General features: G+C 35.5%; 1 pseudogene; it reads left to right on the top strand.

Moving 5' to 3' along the window:
- The first annotated feature begins 17267 nt into the window (after positions 1 to 17267).
- Positions 17268 to 18270, top strand: LOC149166892 (hsp70-Hsp90 organizing protein 2 pseudogene; annotated as a pseudogene).
- The last annotated feature ends 4358 nt before the right edge of the window (positions 18271 to 22628 follow it).

Genomic DNA, 22628 nt, shown 5'->3' with positions numbered 1-22628 from the left:
TGTGCCAAAGTTCACAAATATTTTCCATACCCTTCGCACAAAGCTAGGTATCAAGGATACCGAGCAACATTTGGTGCTCAAGTACCGTGGTTTTCTAGACAAGTACATACAGGACGAGATGGAGTTCCTGGACATTTCCTCACTCAGCATGACATATTGGTAAGTTTTCAAGATTGAGTAGAAGTTTAAACAGAAGAAGCGGTACTTTAGATATGCAAATCCAAAGTAAGGAAAAGGCGCCACGAAACTATAGAACAAAGAACCAAGCTAAGGTGGGGCTACCTAGGACAACCCACCAAAACCGCAAGAAAAGAACAGCACCATGAAGACGAAGAAGGACACGCGAAAATGGTGTAAGTTCCATAAGAGCTCCACTCATAATACAAGTGAATGTCAGGACAAGCGGTCACTAGTGGTCGAACTGAAGGCTTCCGAATCAGATGCAGGTTTCGACTCTGAATCAGAACCCGACAAGGGAAGTGACAAATGGAAGAAGATCATTGATGTAGATCCCAATGCCACGTTGGCCACCACCAAGATCTAGAATATTGAGCCTAAAGATCTATAGGATTTGGAATGCCTCTTCCACTCATAGATGTGGGTGAAGGGTTCTCCATTGCATTTCATTGTCAACAGTGGCAGCCAAAAGAACCTCATTTTAGTAGAGGTCGTGAAGCGGCTGTGCCTAAAGACTACAACACATCCATAGTTGTACACCATCCGGCAGCTTCACCAAGGACGAGATCTTTGCATCAGCCAAAAATGTCACCTTCCCTACAACATCAAGCCCTTCACAGATGAGGTACTGTGTGACGTTTCTCCTCTTTGAGTTTGTGATGTATTATTATGACAACCATACTTGTGGAAAAGACATGTTGTATATGAGTCTAGACCTCGCTCCTTGATTATTACTTTGGCTAACAAGTTGTACAGGATATCGGAGGTAGCCCCGCCTATCACCATCTCTTTAATCACTGCAAAGTAATGCAATAAGATCATTTCCTAGACCAGGAATTTTTTTTCCTTATGAGCTGCATGGGGGCTTCACCCAATGAACCTTTGACATAGCATGTGCATTCATGGCATACTAAACAATACCTTTAATTTGACTACATATTGGAAAATACTTCTAAAAATCACTTTATTTAACCCCCTACAAATACAAACCCAATACACATTTCGAATTTAAAAAACCCCTAATTTCACTAGATATTGTAGGTATCCATTTTTCATTAACATTTTTTATACCCCTTTATATTTATATCCCTTGTATAGTGACATGATGTCTCTCTTATGACCCCACATGCATTCTACAATGCAACTTTCTTCTTTCGATATACATTGTAGATGCATATTAGTTCTCCCAAAATGAAAGTAATCAACCAACACTCAAGCACATCTCACTATGATTGTGACATTTAATGGTCTAAGGAACACAAAGATCAATCATGTTTTAGGAAGATTGATTATGTGCATGTATATAAAATGACATAAAAATTGATCTATATGATAATGAAAAATCAATTGATGAATCTTTATGAATACGTTTGCACCAAGCCCCGAGAGGGATCAAATATTTTTTCACTCTATGCTAGTTTGCATACCACCATATTTGATCCCTCTGGGGGCTTAGTAGATCCAGAGTAAAGATGGGTCTATGCTAGTTTAATTCCCCCATTTAAATAGGCTACATTCCACGTGAATACCATGGGTCAATACCATGTGCCATTTTTATTTTTATTAATACTAATATTAGGGTTAATAATGTTTTTTTCATGGTATTAATAATAATCTAGCCCATGGTATTTGGCCCATAGTATTTTTTCCATAGGTTTCACCTAAATATAACGCATTTTTTGAGTGTTCGTAAATATAAGGTGACTTATGGAGTAAATATAAAAAAATGTTTTATTTGTTTACCATACCTCTCGTTTATTTATATTTTTATTAATTTACCATACCTCTTTTACAAATATGGTATTTGGCCCATAGGATTCACTTAAATAAAACCTTTTTTTGAGCCTTCATAAATAGAAAGAGGATTATGGACTAAATATAAAAAGAGATTTTATTTATTTACCATACGTCTAATTTATTTATAATTTTTATTTATTTACCATACCTTTTGAGTAAGTATAAAAAGAGGTTTTATTTATTTACCATACCGCCACTTTATTTATATTTTTATTTGTTTACACCCTTGCACTTGCATGTATATAGGCATGTATATAAGGTGACTTATGGAGTAAATATAAAAAATGTTTTATTTATTTACCATACCTCTCATTTATTTATATTTTTATTAATTTACCATACCTATTTTATAAATATGGTATTTGGCCCATAGGATTCACTTAAATAAAACCTATTCTTGAAAATTAGGGTGAATGGAAGTTTGTAACTCCCAATTTCAAGGGCTAAATTTACCTTTTTTGCCCTTTCCCTTAAAATAAGGTGGGCTATTTGAGGAGATTTGTAAAAATGTACTATGATACAAAATATTCACCCACTAAAAATTTAAAACCCCTTAATTTCGCCTAAGGGCGAAAATTCACCCCTAAAATTTTCCATGATCACAGTTCTGGCATCATCATCAGTGATAGATAAATAAAAATTTGAATAGAAAGCACATGGACTATACCTTTCTGGCTGCCTTCTTTCTCGAACTGATCTTCTCACATCTGGAGTTTGTGGATCTTCATCTTTTGATTCATCTTCTGTTGTAGATTCTAATTCTTCCTACTTTAGCTCAAACTCTATCTTCTCAGGTTCCTTTAGTAGGAATTCATGTTTAATAATATCTTTTACCTCTTTAAACACCACATCTCGGTTGTACACAAGGGTTCCAAATCTTATAACCTTTTAAACCATCCTTATACCCAATAAATATGCACTTTTTAGATTTACTATCCAACTTTGTTCTTTTCTCCTTTGGAACATGTACATATGAATCACATTCAATACCCTCAGATGTGAAAGAGAAGGTTTCTTACAAGTCCATACCTCTTGTGGAGTCTTATCCTCCAATGCTAATGAAGGTGATATGTTGACCAAGTAACATGCAATCTCCATTGCCTCTGCCTATAATTCTTGTCCTGACCCAACACCACTAAGCATGCTTCTTTCCTTTTCCATCAATGTCTTGTTCATTCTTTCTGCAACTCCATTTTTCTGAGGTGTGTATGAAGTAGTATTTTTCCGTGCTATACCACACTTCTTACAAAATTCTTTAAATTCCTTCTTATAAAATTCTCCACCGTTATCTATCCTCAACACCTTTATCTTCTTCTTTGTTTTGTTTTCCATTAGAGTCTTAAATTCTTTGAACCTACCAAATAGTTCAAATTTCTTCCTGAGGAAATATATCTATGTATTCCTTGAGAAGTTATCTATAAATGGTACATAGTACACAAAATTTCCCAGTGATGGAACCGACATAGGTCCAAACACATCAGTGTGCACAAGCTCTAATATATGTTTTTCCCTCTTAGCACCAGAGGGGAAACTCACCTGATTCTGCTTCCCATGTACACAATTTTCATAGAAATCAAAATCCAAAGAGAAATTAGACATACCTTATATCATACCACTCCTATGAAGTATTCAAAGGTCCTTCTCTCCAAGATGTCCAAGCCTTTGATGCCATAGCATGGTATTTTCTCCCGAGACCGCTAGATTTTTTGATCCACTTTCGGGAACCACAAAACTATTTCACCCATCAATAATAGTGCTACCTTGAAGCTTGTACAAAGTTTCAATCCAAGCTCCCTACATCAATACCAGTGCTCCCCAAACCATCTTGCATGTATCTTTCTAGAACATTGTTTTTACCCCTGCATCATCCAGTTTGCTTACAGAAATCAGATTTTTGGCCAATGCAAGGATATGTAGAACACCCGGAAGTGTTCTAATCCTTCCACCTTGCAACTTTAACTTGACTTTTGTGTGGCCAATGATTCTATCCTTCTTGTCATCCTAAGAAGACATCACCACTGTCATATTTTTCATACTCGCAAAACCATTCTCTATGGGGATTGAAGTGAGAGGGTGCACCTGAGTCAATCAACCATGACTCATGATCTACATGTGTACTTGAAGAAGAAGCCAAGTACACATCCCCACTTTCATCTGAGGTGGTTTTCACCTCTATAGAAGGACCACCATTAGATCCCTTTCCTTAATCAAGAGCTTTAGATTTACAATCCCTTATGAAGTGCCCTTCCTTTTCGCATTTCCAGCACACCTTTAGATCTTTTCCTAGAGATTTATATCTCCTACTCGAGGACTTATTTTTGTTTATGTTCTGGGACCGTCCTCGTACAGATAAGGCATCACCATTCTGGCCCTCCATATTTTTCCATCTCATCTCCTCCGAGAGCAAGGATGAGACTACTTCCTCAAATTGTAAGGCAGGTGCATTGCTACCTATTGCAACAACCATACTATCCCATGAATCTCATAGAGAACACAATAAACTGATGCACTTATTTTCATCTGAAATTTTAATATCAATAGATAAGAACAGAATGAGAGTAACCAGATTCAAATAATATAAACTACATACTAGTCTAGCAAATAGCACTGACAAGTAGAAAACAATAATGACCAATGGCTCTCACAACAGAGCCTTGAAATATCGTTAACATTAACGGGAATAAAACAAAAGGAAACTAGTCACGATATTCAATAACACTTTCCATATGAAACTGAGGATACCATGTTTACAAGGAAAAAAATCTTGTGATTAGAGGCCTTACGCTGAGTTGTACAGTAAAAAAAAAACAATAGATTTTACAAAGCAGTCCCAGGAATCCTCAATAAAGGAAACCAAAACCATGTGTCATTGTACAAAATTTAGCTTTAGAAGGACTATAGCCAACTAGTAGTATAGATGCCAATAATTTTATTCTTGGATGTCATCATAAGCTAGAAGGGAGAGAATTCCTCCTAAAAAGTAGAAAAATACTAGATCTCCCAACGCAGAGTAAATGGGTAGCTCAGTGAAGAAACAATGAACCTCGTTGCTAGTTGTTGCAAGGAATCTAGCCTATGAAAGACTATAATCAAAAGTGTCGAACTCCATGAATAAACATGTATGGGCATGAACACACCAGCATGAGGAGAAGGGGGCCGAGAGATGGCACAAGCTTGGTGCTACAAAAATATTTCAAACACATAACATAATCAAAAAATGTAAAGGAAACCACAACAGTTACCATAGTACTGGAGCAATAAATCATTATTACGTAGGAGAGGAAATTGGCCACGCACAAACTTAGAAAACGGATAGGGAGAACGAACCATTGCATGCCACCTAGCTAAGGGGGTTTGTGGAAAACCCCCAATACACAGTTCTGTAAGTACATAAATAACCAAACCAAGGAAACATAAAATAATTTACAATCTCTTCCATCCTAGAGAACAAGGAAATAAATAGCAGGAAAAACTGCCAATAGTAGCACCACAGAACTGAAAGCGAAGGAAACCCAGGAAAAAATATGCAACAGATCGGTGAGATGAATTACAGAGAGTCTCTTAAACCCCAGTAGACTTATGACTCAAAGGATGGTCAACAGTACACTCTCTAGCAAGGTACATACTATATCAAACAGAGAATCGAGCATGAATCTATCAGGGGTCTGAAATAGAAAGACCAAACCTACGAAATTATGAAATCCCTGAACAAAACCTGAGCACCATTTCACTTGCATCACCTGGTAGCTTCCATTCTTTAGTGAAAAACAAATGATATTGAACTAAAAATTTAGCAAGCAAATGTATTAATTTCATATTGACAAAATAACGGTAAATAAAAATTGCGCACAAAACTGAGGGTTATTTACTTGAGGATGGTCGTAATGACGAAGATGACTGTAAGCATCCTTAAAATATATAAGTTCTTTAACAATTTCGACCACTCCATAAATACCACCTTCTCAGGAAATCCAAGCAGAGTCAAAGTAGAACCAGCAATAAATTTTTACTAGAGGATGTAATTTTAGCAAGAGATGCATTATGTTATTGAACCTATGTGAGGAAATGGGGGTCTCCATCAGAATGCATATATAAGTTCTAGAACCCTGAGGGAACGACAGTGAAACCCTTACATCGCTAACAAGAGAAATCTCCACTGCTGAAAAACAAAATGAGGATCAATTAGGGTTAGGTCACGACATAACCAGAGGCGTGTGAATTTGAGTCATTGATGCTTGAAATCACATCTTGATCATCCAATAACCATAACATTGACCACACCCATATGCACCCATGTGGTTTTGTACACCTCACAAGGTCCCACTGAACCAAGAAGCATCGAAGATGGTGTGCTGACAGAGAAAGCGATGGGAGGTTTCAAACATAGTCCAAGGGCGTTATAAATTATATTTATGTCATAAACCAATGTGGTAGGTGCCAAATAACCTATCGTTAATAATATACCCTGTCAAATGTATTGGATTATATTAACTCAAAGGGAAGGAAAAAAAGAATTGCAAGGGAAGGGGGTACTAGTTGCTAAGGGTCGTAAGTGTTAGGTGTTAGGGCATAGTTTCAAGGCGACTGATCTAAGTGGATATTGGTGACCACCAACTTATTCCACCTATACCCCCTAATCAGTTTCATCTGTTTCCTTGTTCATTTCATCATTTACTATTTTTAACAGTTTTTCGGGTCCTGAACTTCCAGAGTAGTTTTAACCCCCTAAACGACGTTTTTTGGGGTTTGCGGCAGGTCCATAGTCATAGGCAAGGGCCTATGGTGAAATATATAGTACTCATCGAGACCTTTCCAACAAGGTATCGTATGCACCAAATGGAGATAATATGTCCATGGTATGACCACGGGAAGTTAGCTTCCCAACTAACCCCAATGAGGCCCACAAACTCTTGGTGTTACATCTCCTAGGTTTAAGGTTTAGGTTGTTTAGGCTTTTCTCATGTTTTCTAATAATAGATAAGCCCACGAGCCTCATTGTAACACAATTCAGAGGCATGTAGCCGCCACATCTCTTCTCAGAGATAAGCTACCATCGACCAAGATATCTTATTTGTATTATATTTCTAAACATAGTTAAATACTTTTATATTAATGAATTGAAGTGTTTTTCTGCTACATCTTTGTGTTTATGATTATATCTGTCAATTGTTGCATTCATGTTTAAGTTCGGATCAGTGTTATCAGAGCGGTCTGCTCTTTCTCTGTTTTTATTTTCATGTCCCCAATGAGGTCAGGGTATAAGGAGTAAGGGCTTGATCTGGTTGAACCATTGTGATCAGCCTTGCAAAACTCGATGACCTCCCATGGCGGAAGAAAAAAAAGTTGAGGGGGTAGGAGATCCTTTCGAAATGTTTCTCGAGGAAGCCCTGGAGCAACAGACGGATGCAATTATGGATAACTTTGCCCAAATCCTTTGACGACTACCCACAGGTGATGCATCTTCATCCAGCAGCCACTCTAGAGATGACACTCCCTTTAAGGTACAAGTTAACTTCGGTATTCCCATATTCGAAGGCCTCATAGTTGCAGATGCCATAGATAAATGGTTAGATCTGTTGGAAGGATATTTTTCAGTTCCTGACTTCCAATTGGGAAAAATTACTTTTGAACTTCTCAAAGTCACCCCACACGTCAAAGGACTAGTGGGAAACCTGCTGTGAACAAAAGGACAACAGTGAACCCTCATTGTTTTCAACAACACCCACTTGGAATTATTTTCAAGATGCTATCAAGGAACAATATTACCCTGTTAGGAGCTATGAAGACAAATACATAAAGTGGACCATGCTATGACAGGGAAGGGACCAAGATGTGCCAGAGTTCACAAATATTTTCCATACCCTTCGCACAAAGCTAGGTATCAAGGATACCGAGCAACATTTGGTGCTCAAGTACCGTGGTTTTCTACACAAGTACATACAGGATGAGATGGAGTTCCTGGACATTTCCTCACTCGGAACGACATATTGGTACGTTGTCAATATTGAGTAGAAGTTTAAATAGAAGAAGTGGTACTTTAGATCCGCAAATCCAAAGCAAGGAAAAGGCACCCCCAAACCACAGAACAAAGGACCGAGCTAAGGCGGGGCTACCTAGGACAGCCCACTGAAACTGCAAGAAAAGAACAACACCATGAAGACGAAGAAGGACACGCAAAAATGGTGTAAGTTCCGTAAGAGCTCCACTCACAATACAAGTGAATGTCAGGCCAAGCAGTCACTGGTGGTCGAGCTGAAGGCTTCTGAATCAGATGCAGGTTTCGACTCTGAATCAGAACCCTATAATGGAACTGACAAAGGGAAGAAGATCATTGATGCAGATCCCAATGCCACGTTGGCCACCACCAAGATCTAGAAGATTGAGCCTAAAGATCCAGACGATTCGGAATGCCTCTTCCACTCATAGATGTGGGTGAAGGATTCTCCATTGCATTTCAATGTCAATAGTGGCAGCCAAAAGAACCTCACTTTAGCAGAGGTCGTGAAGCGGCTGGGCCTAAAGACTACAACACATCCATAGTTGTACACCATCAGGCAGCTTTACCAAGGACGAGATCTTTGCATCAGCCAACAATGTCACCTTCCCTACAACATCAAGCCCTTCACAGATGAGGTATTGTGTGATGTTTCTCCTCTTGGAGTTTGTGATGTATTATTATGACAACCATACTTGTGGAAAAGACATGTTGCATATGAGTCTAGACCTTGCTCTTTGATTATTACTTTGGCTAACAAGTTGTACAGGATATCAGAGGTAGCCCCGCCTATCGCCATCTCTTTGATCACTGCAAAGTAATGCAGTAAGATCATTTCCTAGACCAGGATTTTTTTTCCTTATGATCCGCATGGGGGCTTCACTCAATGAACCTTTGACATAGCATGTGCATTCATGGCATACTAAACAATACCTTTAATTTGACTACATATTGGAAAATACTTCTAAAAATCACTTTATTTAACCCCCTACCAATACAAACCCAATACACATTTCGAATTTAAAAAACCCCTAATTTCACTAGATATTGTAGGTATCCATTTTTTCATTAACATTTTTTATACCCCTTTATATTTATATCCCTTGTATAGTGACATGATGTCTCTCTTATGACCCCACATGCATTCTACAATGCACCTTTCTTCTTTCGATATACATTGTAAATGCATATTAGTTCTCCCAAAATGAAAGTAATCAACCAACACCCAAGCACATCTCACTATGATTTGTTACATTTAATGGTCTAAGGAACACAAAGATCAATCATGTTTTAGGAAGATTGATTATGTGCATGTATATAAAATGACATAAAAATTGATCTATATGATAATGAAAAATCAATCGATGAATCTTTATGAATACGTTTGCACCAAATAAGGCGTTCAAGCACAAGTTTATACCCTTTAGATGGAATACCACTATCTACAACCAAGGTTGGGGCCCCAAATCTCAAATCAAGGGTGCCAACCTAGACATGCTTAGAAGAAGAGGATGGAAAATTTCCCAACACGTGAACTGTTGAGGGAATAACACAAAAGCATGAAATCACATTTTTATTCACTATCACCCATGAGATATGGGCTCTCACTCATAGCTTACGTAAAATGCAGCAACAATGGATTGGAGATAACATTCAGGAATTAAATGAATGGACTACAACTGCAAAATAGGAGGACAAAATTTTGGTTCTAGAGGTGGTCTGGTCCTTTTGCCTAGCTCAAAACCATGCTGTATTCCAAAATAAACTGCAAACATCTATAAGATTTTATAGAAGTTCAAGGAAAGCATTAAATTATCATGCACCCCACCAAATACAAAGCTTCCTTGCACATTCATAGCTTCGAAATACAATTCTAAAATTTCTAGAGGATATTTTGATGGTGCCTCTCAAGGGAACATGGGACTCAACAACACTAAAGGATGCCTCTTAATACCCTCTAGTGAGACTATCTTTCAAACTTGGACTTGGAAGATCCACCAACAATAGAGCATAGTTCATGACAGTGCATACACTTCTCAATATTTCTTAGTAGATCACACTAGGGATTTGGCAATCTATGGGCACTCTCAAGTGGTTCTTGGTTGATTTCGAGTGACTCCACATTTATTGATATTTTCCATCAAGCAAGAGTAAGAAATGCATGCGATATTATTTCCAAATTCCATTATAGTATCTTACTCATATACAAGGAGCTTAACAATGAAGCATAACAACGAGAAGTTCATGTTGTGACAATTCCACCAGGTTATAGATTGAGAGCACATTGGAGCCTGGACTCTCCCTTCTATGTACCAAAGTCTTATTTTGACTCTACAAATATAAGTGAAGTTATTTATTTAAGCAACGCCTCCCAAATACATGTATTACCATGGTCTCTTGTTGAGTATTTTAGCTTAGGACGTGTTCTTTTCACTAAATAAACATCCTTTTTAGCAAAAATATGGATGAAATAATGTAATGTACATCTACTATCAAATAAACTCTGGAAAATATGGGACCAATGAAAATTCATTATTTTGCACCTGTATAAGCTAAGAAGCCATATATAGGTACCCCCTCTATAAATAAAATGATTACGTTGTTTTCTTTGGGAAAAAAACAATGACGTAAAATAATATGCAAATGTGTCTGCGAGAATACAAGGAAACTTCATTAAGGATCATTGAGATTCAAGGAAACCATGCTGATAACCAGAGTTAAGCACATTCACATGCACAAAATGCACAAGTTCATAACCATGACACAAAATAAAGAAGAAAAATCTAAAATAACAGAGATAAAGATGTTTGTCTTCCCACCAAGGGAAGGTCAAAAAATCAACTCTGTGTGAGTCATTTCCACCAGTACATAGGTATCTAGGATATATGCCACCCTTGCACTAATCTATGAAGCCACCAGGTCAAAGGAAGTAAACTATAGAGACAACGCACTCAACCAAACAATAAGTCTTAATCTTGCTGACTTTTCTCACTACATAATACTCAAAATAACTCATCCATTGATCAATCAGTCATAGCATTATCATCCATCATAATACACAACATAAGGAATACCCTTATTTTCTCTTCTCAATAGTTCCTATAGCATCTTCTTCCCTTTCATTTCGCTTCAATTAAGCTGATGAGAAACCATTTCACTGATTCCCTTCTGGGAATTCCTTGTGACAGTAAAAATTTTGTTCTAAAATAATCAATGGGCAACAATTTCATGGAAGGGAAAGACTCTTAAACAATATAGCCTCTATGCTCTTTTACAACCAGCAATTTCATGGAAGGGAAAGACTCTCTTAAAAAGTGTAGCCTCTATGCTCTTTCACAACCATCTGATGCTCAACCCAGAGCTTCAAATCCCCACTTCACAACAACAATATTTTGGGCATGATCAGATTTGCATCATCAGTAAAATAGGAGGAATGCAGCTAACATAACTTGGGTAGTGGTTTCACTTCCAAGAATATATGGCCATGAGAATGACAAAAGTCACATTTAGAATGAAGAAAAGGAACAAATTCCCATGAGGATTGAGGGCTTGCACATTTCCTCAAGTTGAATGTACATAACCATGTCAAGTCGCCTTGTTCACCAACCTCTACACATAGGAATTTATATTGTTTTCTCCATTCCAAGGGGTGGTGGATGAGTTTCATTAAAGACATGATAGAAAATGGATAAGATCATATACTAACACTTGGAAATATAGGATTTATTTCTCATGGACCCCCTTTTCCTCTTCCCCTCTTTTTGACTCATAACCTTTCTCATGCTCTTTGCAACGAACTTGAATTTTTATATGATATTCAACATATATACTTACTTAGATTTGAACGTATCATGAAAATTCTACCACATGGTCCATATAAAATATAATTAGCATAGATATACACCTATCCATTCACTAGTCTGGCTCTGCACTATGGATCCATACAACCATATTTACACTACAAGGTTATTTATTTAGGATTACATGGCTTGATTCCCATCATTATAACCACAACTTAGGCTCACATAATCTAATCTGATACATTACAAGGATTAACATTCTTAGAAAAGACGCTTAAGGAAAAATGACAAAAATTGATATGTCATTGGCATTGTTCTAAGGTTCACCTATCTTTAATTGGTTGGACTAGCTTCAATTTTTCAACAAGGTACAAATTGATTTTTTATTGTGATTCCCTATACAGAAAAACTAAGCCACTGCGTTTAACCTTGAAACAATATCTTTTTAAAAACTACCTAATAATGTTTTTTACATGGTGCATTTTTAATAAGTTTTCATCTAAATACAATAGAAAAAAAAACAATGAAAGGCTTAAAATTGAGCTAAAATAATATAAATAAAATAGATATACAATGCTACATTAAATATAGTCAGAGTAACACCCTAGTTTAAACTTCAATAGGATAACAGTAAATGCCATATCGATTGTAAAAACATTTTTTTACAAAATACAATGAAAAACATTTGTTAGTGACAATTAATTCAATTGCTTCCAAGAAATAATTGACACCCTTTGATTTCTTGTAGTTGTTCTCTAAAAGGGTCCAAATCAAAAAATTAATATGGCACCCTATACAAATACACAAGACTTATAGTTCTCTCTCTTTTTTTCATTTGTATAAAACTGACCAAATCTATATCAAACTCATTTTGAAAAGAATTAAGCCTTTTTGTTTTGACTTGGTGAAGCTCAATGTTCAAACTTTGCCCTAGTGCTTATTATACACCCACATTCTCCCTGTTCCCTAGGAGGTTCCCTACAATTTGTTGATCAATAGTTTGAGCCAAGCTCTTCCAACTCCCAATATCTGTATCACAAGTCTTCATCCTACCTTGTTTTGATGGACTCGGGAAGTTGAAGCAAATATTATACATCCATAGGAATTGTGAATCACATGTTGAGTAGCTTGAGAGAAGGGAAACATAACTTTCCTCAGTTGTCCAGCACCATTGATAATTCTGTGTACAAACATCTCCAAAGAGGACCTTGCAATCAACAATTGCATTCCTCATTATTCCTTGATTACAAGGATTGTTCAAGCATAAAGATAAGTGAGGCTGCCAATTGTAAGGGAAAGGAATTTGCTTAAATAGACGTGGATTTCTGGATGTGCCTGTGGAGGAGTAATATATACGCATTGATGCATTGCACTAAGAAATACTTGGCATATTTGAGCTTCATGTTGAAGTTGACCTTTTTGTTTGTGGATTTAGAGGTGAGATGTTTTCTATAAAAGGTCTACTATCATTTTTTAGCTTCACCTAGGAAGATAACATATGTGAACTTTGAAGTTAGCACAAAATAAATCAAAAAGTGAAATTCCACTACAAAAATGCCCCTGTCTCTTTCTTTACAAGGAGACATTTTGGATAGGTGCATCTTGTTTTCTAGGTTTCACCTTTCTACCATGTGGAGAGTAGAATTGCTTGTACCAATTTTCTTTGACATGATGGACTTCACTTCCTATTGTAAATGGAAATTTTTAGGTTAATGCAGAGAATAAACAATTCATAACTTTCTTGAATATGAATAATTTGAAGTTGTAACACAAACTGATTTATTTTTTGAGAAAATTTTAAAGCTTTAGCAGCTATCATTATAACTGAATATTGAATGGAAGTAAACTTGACAACATCTCAACTTAATCAAATCCCTTGTAATGGAGTAGGAGAATGGAATTCTTGAAGAAGGCTTTTCAAAGGAATTTTTACATAAATGGTTTAGTTTCTTAAATCACATCAAATCAAGGAATTTCATAATGCATGAAGTTACTCTGGTTGAAATTTAGCACCCTAAATCCAAAAGCTACCATGCAAATTCTGTCGAATGAAGTCACATTCATAATATATTAATAGCAACATTTTGTTTCTCTATAGAGAGAAGCACCAATGAAGGTGGGATCAATTTAAAATTATGTACTTTAACACAAAAAAGGTATAAAATACATCAAATCACAGAAAGAAATGGAAAACAATAAATTTTAAGTCTTCATATATCATATATTTTATATGGAATTCTATAAAATTCAATACTCTCTTCAGATTATCAGAGCAACAACTGATTCATTGTATAGTAAATTTTCAAGTGCATTAAGAAGTTAAAGTCAAACTTCGAGAGCCAAATCATGGGTGATTAATAGTTTGATGAAGCATATGAAGAAAATGTGAAGCAATCCATATTCCATGTCACCCAAACCATTGTGGAAACCTTATTAAGTGGAGATATATGATTCAGCCATGGCATAGTATCATATCCTTGCAACAAAATAAGAAAGAATCATCCTACAAATAACTAAAGTATCTGAAAACAACCCTACCATCAATCCATAAGTTTTGGAATTATGGTAAAAACTTCCTAAAAGATTAAGGCCATCTCAATGTGCTGGAAAAAGGCGTCACTAGAGCTTGGCTATGGACAAACATTGATAAATTTCCTAATTTAGTTTGACTTACAATTAATTCATTTATGCATGAAAAACCTGTCTTTTTGATAACAAGATTCACTTAATACTTTTTCAATCCAAGAGAATTTCCTTTGTTGTGCTCATAGGTGTTTGTCCTTGTATACAGAGCATCCATTGTTGATTCAAGAGAAGGATCACTTGATGCCAAAACAGATTCATGATTTGTGGAAAACATATTCTTCTGGTATTTCTGTTGGTATCATACTTTTGATGCTTCATCAATTCACCCTAAAGGAACCAAGTATAAAAAAAATGACATTAGAATCACTATATACATAGAAACTAACTCTAGATTTTGAAGTATGCTTTGCAGTCATGAATTAATCAAATGTTTGTCAATGCTTATAGCCTTCCACATGTGTGACTGCACATGTCATACACAAATATAGTATATACATAGAAACTAACTTTGGATTTTGAAACTATGCTTTGCAATTTTCAATTAATCAGAAGTTTGTTAACACTTACAGCCTTCCACATGAATGATTGCATATCTCGCAAAAAATGTTGTTGTAGACCAATAACACTTCCAAGTTTAACTACTCATAAATATCTTAAAACCAATTTCAAGCCAATAAACATAAAAACTTATTTCGGATACAAAATCCCATTTGAAAGTCTCCTTCTATATCCTAAGTAGCACACTAAGTTATAAGAAATAATTGCATCATAAATAAATACCAATGCTAAGTTAGAATCTAGATGGTAAAATGGATAAGTAAATGAATTCAATTTGAGAAATGGTTGTTTTGATTCCAATTTAAAACTAAAGTTTAGTTTGAAAGAGAAAACATGCAAAAGATCTTGATTCTTGTTTAAAACGGGTTATATAAGATGCCATTAGCAACCACATTGGTATGTTTATATGTTTAGTTCAATAATTTAACTTAAAATAGTATGAAGGAAATAACTAACCTCATTGGCATTAAATTAGTGATGTCTCATAATATAACAACCAATCAATACCCTAGTTCGGCCCAATCCTGCCTCCCAACTTGAACAATAAAAATCAGTCAATAAATAACTTACTACTCGATAATTGCAAAAGGACAATAAATACAAAAGTTGAAACCCAAGCACACCATTACATCTATTGTCCTAGATAAAAATTAAAACAAGATAGATGAGGGAAAATATGACATATTAACTGTCCACTAAAACTTCATTGAAGGATGATAACGGAGAAAGCCATTCACCTTACAATGGACAACCACTGATCCAAGACTTCCTTCTATAATTTTGAAAACTTTTTGGAAAATATACTTAAGTCAGAAGCTGACAAGATAAAATTAAGAGGCAAAAAAAATGCATTAGAACTCATTTATCATGAAATTAGTGGAAAAATATATCAATTGAGATTGTTTTATAATACATAGTGAAAATCTCTAGGAAGTAGAGATCGTAGAATAAGAGGCCATAATCTGTGAAACCACATTTATCATACATTCTTTTTTTAAGTATGATCATGGTAGTAACTCCTGTCTCTAATAACCACAAATAATAGATTGCACTATATTATACATAAAGAATGAAACATAAGACAGGGCTAATCACTAGCACATGCTCATGCTAAAATCAAATTAGCTCAGATCACAAGTTTATAAGAGTTAAACATGTTTAAATAGTGAACAATATTTTCACATCAGTGTGCGACTGCTAGACATCTACAAAGATAATCAAAAGGCACTTCAACAAGAGCAACAAATAGGTGTAGTATAGTTTAACAATGTTTCATTCAAACATGATGCAAATAGGAATAACAAACCAAGAAATTATAGGAGTCTGCATTACTTGGTTCCACATTAATAGGAAGAGTTGAGACCTGACATACAATATTCACCTTTATTGAAATCAGACAGTATCATTATTAATGGTATAGCTAGAAAAACAATTCAACCACATGCTAAAAAGTAGAATAACAAAATAATCATATGGTGAGATGTACCTCCATACACCTTGCTCGAGGACCACTAAAGGCCACAAATTTATTGGGAACTATCCAGTTTAAATCACCATTTTCAACTTAAAAATCAACATAAATGTCATTTGTTGGGAAATTTAAATTCTGAATAAAAAACATCAACCAAAAATGAGCACTAACAAAGAATATGTGTAATTGATAGAGTAATTAGGAATTACCATAAGATGTTTCAAAAAATCTTTGTACAAAATATAAGAAAAATATTATACCTTCTAAAAATACTCATATTCCTCAACACTGAAGTCACTGAAATCAATCCATCCATTCCTTTTGCCTTTTTCCAAAGCCTAAAACATAGTAAAAATTCTTAGGTCGTTCCTTTTAGAGAACATGCAAAAGGAATCTTCACAATTTCAAAACAATAATAATTTTGATTATCTGCACACTTTTCCAATATTTGGTTTTGTGACAAATTACCTGATAACATAATGAATTCCTCACCAAATACAATGAGAAGTTACAAATATAACAAGGTCACTTCCATCTTTACTTTAATTCTTGCACATCAACATGCTATCCTACTAATATATAGATACAATGAGAAAACTTCCTTTTGCCCAAATCGGCTAATTCTAAGTAGAGCTCCAAGCAGTGATGTAAAAACAAATGGATCTAATCCATTTATCAACTCGTGTGTTACATTTAAAGACAAACTTCAAAAAATGGTGGAAAAAGGCATGATTGAAGGAAGATGTCAATTTATGTTGACGCACTAGCAGCAAACCAGAAAAGGAAAATTATCTCAATGTCTCTTTCACAATTGTATGCTAACAATTGGGACCACAACTTACTGATTTGGTATCAACTTACTCCTCGTTATTTCTAGACAGGGATGTTGGAATTTGGTTATAATGAATCTCACAAGGATGCTAAAAAAACAATGGAAATTAAGGTAAATTGGTCCAAGGGTTATGAAAAGCTTGGGCCAAAATATGTTGGGCTTAGCAAATATGATGATGGATTTTCTTATTATAAAAAATGGCTTGGATATTGATCCTTCAAATGAGGAATTAAAATTAGGCCTTTTTGATCCATAGGAATCAAGTAGAACTTGGACTAAATCCTATACATTTGGAAATATATTCTAGGGGCTAAAATTGCAAGAAAAATAAATAGCTAACCCAAAAACAAAATTGTATTTGTAGCAACTTGATTTTTTTAAGATGATTTAATATGTTCAGAAAAATACCAACAACATTAATATGTATCTTAATGATTAACACATGCTACAGGTTGTGGGTGTGCTACTAAATGTTAACTTATGTAATGCCACATCAAAGGAGGATGCTTTTGAGCATACTACTTCACCCAAGCCACAACCAAAATGAGAACTAGAACCTTGGCTAGAGCCACATCCAGAGCTAGAACAAATGGATGTTCTAGATGAGGAGAAAGAGAGGAAGGCTCAAAATGAAGAGACATAGAAGGAAAAGGAAGTTGGAAATGTAGCTTACATGAAGGAATATTTTAAGTTTTATATTCAGTGTTATTCAAAGACAATGGACATGGATGATGAGGATATATCCTTCTTAACAAACAGAGAAGTTGTCTATTTGGAAATGGGGAGGTATGGAGATTGCAGTAAAGACTGTGCCAAGGTTGTTGAAAGAGGGAGGGAACTTTATTCATATTTTAAAATGATTGCTTAGGGTTTGACTAGAAAAGGATTTTCACATGCTAAGATGGGTAAATGTTCTAAATACTATAATCCAACAATTGAAACTTTCCACAAATCACTTACCAAACATCCCTTTCTAATCTATCAAATTATCTTGATGGAGGAGATAAGGTTTTCTCAGAAGATTTCCATTCATATCATTCTTCAAATTCTATGATGATTATTGAGGGCTCTTAAGATTTTCTATTCAGTAGGTTGTCTACGCTACTCTTGGTTGGGAAAATTGACCAACATCTCACTCTCATGAGGATTTTGCACTCAAGTTCCATGCAAATTGGTTCACACTAGAAACATGAAATGAATTGATCACGGGGAGATTATTGGATCGTTTCTTGAAGGATAAATTGAGAAAAAAATTAGGCCATTGAAATGATGACTAAAATAAAAAGTCTATACATGTGAGAAACAAACTGTAGTACACTTTTCCCTTCCAAGAATTTGGAGCAGAAGGAACACATTCTTAGCTAACACAATGAGAAGTTGGCCATAGATTTTTCACTTATTAATATAGCCCCAAGAAAAATTGTACAAATAATGAAGAATATTCATGTGTGTAGTCACTGCCACATTGCCACACAATTCATCTGTAAGATTGATGAGCCTCGGTATTGCAACAAGAATGCTGCAACTCCCAAGGCTACCGACTTTAATTATCAACCCGGGGTTCGTACAAACTTAAGAGGTATCGGCACAATATGTGCGGTATACAATGTGTCCTTCCTTTGCTGTCATGATTTAATGGAGTGCATGTATTGATGCCAAATCCTAAACTGATTGTAGAAAATGAAATGTTTGAGATCGAACCTTAACCTATTGAAAGAAAGAAAGTACAAGGAAAGAGACTGAAATCAAATGCTATAACACATCGTTTTCTAACTAACTGCTAAGAGTCTTTGCTTCAAAAGAATGCTAAGTTAACATGTATGCAATCATACTATCCTAAGCATGCAGATTCAAACCATCAAACCTTCTACTATTGTGCATGTAAATGAATAAAATAAATTTGTTTTTCTTTTTGTCTTTTTTTCATGTGAGAGTGTGAAAGATAATATCTTTTGGTGATGTGGCACGTGGCTTGGAGATGATGGTGAATGGTTAGAAGATTTGGGAGACAGGTAGGGACCCTTTGCTAGCTTCCTAGAGGCTTTTCCCCAATTCTTCCTCAAAACAGGCTTTCCTACAGGATGTTATAGTGATTTCATACAAGATCCCCTGATTTCCTACAGGATGTACAGATTACTATAATTCATCGAATGACCAAGAAAATCAAATCCAAATTGGATGAGGAAAATTTTGGTATTAACTATGATGTCTTATGTCCCCGTTCCAAGTGGAATTTCTCAAAAAGACCTATGTTAACACATGCAAAAAAAGATAAAAAATAACATTACTAGTTGAAAATCTAGAAATTCGAGAACTAGTGAGCTAGTAAATCAAAAAATATTCCTAACCAAATCAAGTGCAAATGTAATGAGGTAAATTTTGTTATGAACTAGAATTTTTTTTTTGATCTAATGCAAGTGGATTCAATTCAATTGAAGCTCGTTAGCATGCTCTAAAAAATAACAGAAATTTATTGTTCTTTGCTAAAAAGGAGGTCCAACAATCTAGATTTGGGAATGAGAAGACTAATCCAAGAAACTCAATGATCATTATGAACTTAAAAATCTTTTCCAAGGATTAAATAATGCTTTTGGTCCTGAAAAAGAACTTACTTCAACCATTTAACTCAATCCTACAACAAGAAATCATAAATACTAAATGCAGAAATAGAAAGAAATAAAAACTAGAGATGCATGTGAATAAGCAATGAAAAGAAGAAGAAAAAAATGATACAAAAGGGCTCTGAGGTTCCTGGGATGGCCAAGCCCAAGGAAACTCGATACCTATGGAGGAGAACAAGATTTAGAAGCTAAACATGACACCAATCTTCATTTTTTTCACCAATAGAATTACATCCCTACAAGAAAATACAATGGAGCTGCAAGAATACAAGCTCTCTCCACAATAACACTAATGAAAATATATCCCTAGAGGAAAATTTGACTTAGTACTTATACAAAATGAATAGGAATCATTCCCCATGAATGGAGGAAGCTTTCCCCACCAAAATCCCTTGATTAATGGATCTAGTCCCTAATACTAGGAATTTGCATTAAATAGCAGGGAACACATTCCTAAATTTTCTCAATCATTCCCTAGAGGAAAATTCGACTTGGTACTTACACAAAATGATTAATAATCATTCCCCATGGATGGAGGAAGCTTACCCACCGAAATCCCTTGATTAGTGGATCTGCTCCCTTGATTGGTGGATCTGCTCCCTTCATTAGTGGAACACATTCCTAGATTTTCTCAAACATTGGAGTTCCAAAATTTGTGTCATAATTCCATAATATCTTGTTGACTTATTATTTATTATTGATCCTCCGATAGTAGGGAAAAAGTCCCTAAATTATCTCCTCCAACTCTTCATACTCTACCCAATATTCTCATAATATTCCACAAAAAATAAGTAATATTAGGCACAAATATTCAATTTTTCATAAACCATCCTAATGAATATATTAAAGTCAAAAATAAATTATTTTTTGCAAAAAGAGAGGTTTAATGTGCTTAAGGATGGTCATAGGCCTTAATTTATGTTTTAAATTAGAGGCATGGGCCTTAATTTATGTCTAATTTAAGGCTCGTCATACCCCCTGCCGAAAGTGTTGCTCATCTTCTGAGCAACTTAGTGACCTCATTGTGCCTCATCCATGGCCCTCGTGGTCTCTCTCATGTGCATTAAGATTCTTGGCTGTAAGCTCTGCAAGGACATGCCCAGAAACATATTTGTTCAAAGAAAAACCATTGTTTCTTGAGACCATTAGCTTGCTTTCTTGCTCTTAGTCAATATGAGTTCTTGAAAAAAAAAAATTGTTTAGCAAGGTCTTCCATAACCTTATCAACCTTCTACTACCTTGTTCCACCATTTGCACACCTATAAAACCTTCAAACTACCTTTAGATGAGAACTAGGACATCCTATAGTAATTCCTATCAAAACTACAGGAAACCCTGTTAAAACTACAGGATACTAGTTTTGAGCATAAATGATAGTCCGAGGTTAGGGAAGGACCTTACTTGACTTCCATGCCTTTCTCCCATTTTTATAACATATTTTAGGCCTTAGACAAAAGATGGAAAGAGATTAGATACCTCTTGGAAACCCTCTTCTTATCACTGTAGTTTGAGTTCTTTTTTCATGGCGAATTCCCCATTTCTTTTTGTTGCCTTCTTCTTCTCTTTTGTGGCCCAGGTGACTGCCTAATTGCCTTGGATTTCTCTAAAAAAGATTTTCATCTTGGGGTTTAGCATAATTTGTTCATTTCTTCCTTCTTGTAGCAAGATTCTGCCTTCCTGTAGTAGTCATTCCTCCTCTTTCACAGTCTTCTAACTATATGAGAGTCTTCTTCCCTTTCTTGTTGTATTTTGATCACTCCTTTGTTTGTGCAGGTACCTATGGTTGAAGGTGGTGGTGTTGCTGCTTTGGAGCTCCTTCTTCTCTTAGATCATCATGATGGAGGCTTGCTACTGTTATGATTTGTATTCTGTGGGATAGTCTGCTACATGATTTCCTACAGGATGTCCTGTAGCTGCTTCTCCCTCAGAACTCTTAATCATACAGTTTGCTACAAGGAATACTCAGGTGATGCTCTCTATTCCTCCCGGTTTCCCTTCTTTTCGAAGACTGATTTTCTTTTTCTTTTTTTTTTAACTGATTTTGTTTTTAGGGGTGAATGCAGGGGTGATGATGGTGGACAAGATATGGTGATGGAATGATGAAGGAGGTGCATTTTATTGGCATAGCAAGTCATTTAGTTGCCTTAGGACTACCTCCTGTAGGATTTCTGGGTCAGTATAATTTCTACAGGATCATCCTATAGAAAACACAGTCCCTTTGTAAATTGAAGTAAAGGAGTGGAAGAAAACACAAAAATGGTCGAGGAATGAATGGTAATGAGTGGTAAAATAAAAATGTGAGTGACAGGGGTATCTTTGTGATCCTCCTTTGCTCTTTGACCGTCCTTCTTGCTGACTTGCAAATGGAAATTTCATGAAAATGGAGAGGATGCTGTTATGAAACTAGCTCACAAAAAATAGAAAAGATAGATCAATGCCTTAGAATTCAGCCTCTTCGAGGGGACAACCTCCTTTACATTACACAAATGAACAATTCTTGGATGATACAAATGACAATACCTCCTTTCTATATATAGGAGTCTAAGGGGTCATAATATAATCAGAGCCGACAAAACAATAATAATGTAAGGGCACAATAATAATAATAGTGGGCTTCTACAGGGCACAATAATAACAATATGGGGACTACATGGGTACAACAATATAATAAGGGGTTTGTACTAATAACAATAAGGGGTTACACTAGTAGTATAGGGGCCTAACATGCCCCTCTACTTCAAAAAGTGTTGTCCTCAACGCTTGAGTAGTTCTTGATGCTTCTGTACAAAAT

Source organism: Pinus tabuliformis, chromosome 5_1, assembly GCF_031772625.1.
Source record: "Pinus tabuliformis cultivar Carrire ecotype Pingquan chromosome 5_1, CPIR1, whole genome shotgun sequence".
Taxonomy (NCBI): Eukaryota; Viridiplantae; Streptophyta; class Pinopsida; order Pinales; family Pinaceae; genus Pinus; species Pinus tabuliformis.
The sequence above is the reverse complement of the archived record's forward strand: the minus strand, read 5'-3'. Positions and strand labels throughout refer to the sequence as shown.